Below are 2704 nucleotides of genomic sequence, written 5' to 3'. Positions count from 1 at the left end.
ATTAGCAGTTTAAAATTTATCGCAGAAATGTAGTTAACGTCCTTCTCATATACTAGACACATTATCCAAGATTCATTGCGTTTCACATAGAGGATTTGTTTTCCACAGTCTGATTCGTGGAGATCTCACTTATCTTCTACTTGACTGGCAGACTTTTAGTACATGCCCAGGTCAAAATCTTTCGATACGTTAGTGACGATCATTCATAACTATATACATTTGCTTCTGTTGTTCTCGTACTAAGCTTAACTAGTACGTATGTCTGTAGTTTGTTGTACAGGCTCATAAACTTTGTGCTGAAGATTGTCCATTGCCTTTCATACAAGTGCAGTTATATTTTAGATTGCGCTGAAACACCAGCACGTCGTATGTATGTGTACAAACTGTGGCAAAGGAAAATTCCTATAGGTAATTTCAATGTAACTTTTCACTTCTGAACGACGCTTGTTCAGTAGCACATCACCTGAACGATACGATTCTTGTGTATTTCTTCTGAACACAGAGCGTTTTACCGTCTCTCCTATTCATTTTTAGAACACCATATTCCCTTTTATAGAGCGAACCCCAACTTCATGCACTTTCAACTCCACTACTTACGCTGAAATTTCTATACGTATCGCTCTGTTTCACGACCTCCACGTTTGTAGTACAAATTATTTCCGTTACACTCAGTCAAACATATCTGGTGTGCAGGCTTGCTTTCTTATTTAATTCCGCATGCGGCCTCTATAGCCATTCACAATTGCAAAAGTGTTGCCGGTACAAGATTTTGTGCACGAACTGACTTCTTTGTTATATCCCGTAAATGTTCGATGCGATTCACGTCGGGCCATCTGCGTGGCCAAGTCCAGAATGTTGTTCAAATGAGTTGAAAACAACGCAGGCTCGCTGACGTGGCATATTGTCATCCATAATAACTCCATGGTTGTTTGGCTACAAATGGATTGCAAGCAGCCCAACATAACCATTTCCAATCAATGGTCGGTTCAATTGGACTAGAGGACCCACTCCATTACATGTAATCCACTGCCCGCACCATTATGCAGCCACTGCAAGCTTCCACAGTGCCTTGTTGACTAGTAGGGTCCATGGCTTCGTGGAGCAGCGTGCCAGCAGCTCTTAGCAACTGAAATCTGCCTCCATCTCACCAGGTCATGGTCTTCCAGTAACCCAGGCTTCAACCTATGTGGTCACGAGCCCATGAGAGGCGCTTTAGGCGATGTCGTGCTGTTAGGAAACACCCTCGCATCAACTTTCTGCTGCATAGGTCGTTGACGCCAAATTTCACGGCAATGTCGTGACGGATACGTTCGACGTATGTCCCACACTTATTGCTGCAGTTATTTCACACAGTGTTGGTACTGATAACTCTACGCAAACTCCACTGTTCTCGGTCGTTATGTGACGGCCGTCGGCAACTGCGTTGTCCGCATTTAGGCGTAATGCCCGAAATTTGGTATTGTCAGCACATTATTGACGGTGTGGGTCTCAGAATATAGAATTCTCTAACGATTTTCGGAATGAGATGTCTCAAGCGTTTAGTTCCAACTACCATTCCGAGTTCAAAGTCTTTTAATTTCTGTCGTGCAGTTATCCGAAAAACTTTTCACATGAGTCACCTATGTACAAATGACAGCTCAGACAACGCAATGCCCTTTAATGGCTTGTATATGTGTCACTACCGCCATCTGTATTGTTACCATGGCTCTTGTTACCTCATTGTAGTACAGTCAATGAAAAAGAAGACTTGAAATACGGTAAACGTCCTGTTATACACCTCACAAGGGATCAGACAGAAAAAATAAATAAGAAACGAATACTAGTGGCAATGGTAAAATAAATCGATAAAAATAATAAAATAAAACACAGAACAAACCATGCCAAACATAGTGAGTTATGTGCATTATTGCATGGTACTGTACAGATATTGCTGTATACTCTTTACGGACTTAAGAAGAGACACCATATCCAAATAAGTATATAGTTTTGGCAATACCGGCCATGACCTTCTTCCTCTGTGCGGATGCACACATATTCCCCAAACTCTTACTGGAATGTCTTTCACGAGTAATGTGGTGGGACACTGCGAATGTATTGTGTGGGCATTCAAGTTCAGAATGTGGGTCTCGTGGGAGGCGTCTGCGAGATAGTCCCTGCTGTCGCGCCATCGTCTGTGCCCTCGGTAGCTCAGCTGGATAGAGTGTCTGCCATGTAAGCAGGAGAGCCCGGGTTCGAGTCCCGGTCGGGACACACATTTTCACCTGTCCCCGTTGATACATATCAACGCCCGTCAGCAGCTGCAGCTATTAATATAATTGTAATTGAGAGCAGATGTTCGGTATGTCATCTAAAAATAAGAATTAGAAGAAGAAGCAGCAGAAGGACACGAAGTGGACCTAGATTGGCTACTAATCACCATTCGAAACCAAGGGATGGCAATAAATATTCTGTTTTTTGCTTCTGATTTCAGATGCGCAGCTGCCGATTCTACAAGAGAGGCAACAATATATCTACCAGGAGTAGCACACAAGCCTACGCCGTATCAGAATTAGGTGCAGGCATGTTATTCAAGCGAGAAGGCTTCTGTAAAGGCTTCATGACAATCTGTGCATGTACACCTCGCTGACTAATGTTTTATCAGATGAGCTTGTTTATTTTCGGATAGTTAGATTCGAGGTTAAAATTTGATTTTACCTTCACCATA

At 42.7% G+C, this 2704-nt stretch overlaps 1 non-coding gene across 1 annotated transcript; it reads left to right on the top strand.

The window, feature by feature from the left end:
* The first annotated feature begins 2175 nt into the window (after positions 1 to 2175).
* Trnat-ugu lies at positions 2176 to 2250 on the top strand. The gene has a single exon. It is a non-coding gene; the product is annotated as a tRNA-Thr (tRNA).
* The last annotated feature ends 454 nt before the right edge of the window (positions 2251 to 2704 follow it).

Source organism: Schistocerca piceifrons, chromosome 6, assembly GCF_021461385.2.
Source record: "Schistocerca piceifrons isolate TAMUIC-IGC-003096 chromosome 6, iqSchPice1.1, whole genome shotgun sequence".
Taxonomy (NCBI): domain Eukaryota; kingdom Metazoa; phylum Arthropoda; class Insecta; order Orthoptera; family Acrididae; genus Schistocerca; species Schistocerca piceifrons.
This window is presented reverse-complemented; position numbering and strand designations above follow the sequence as displayed.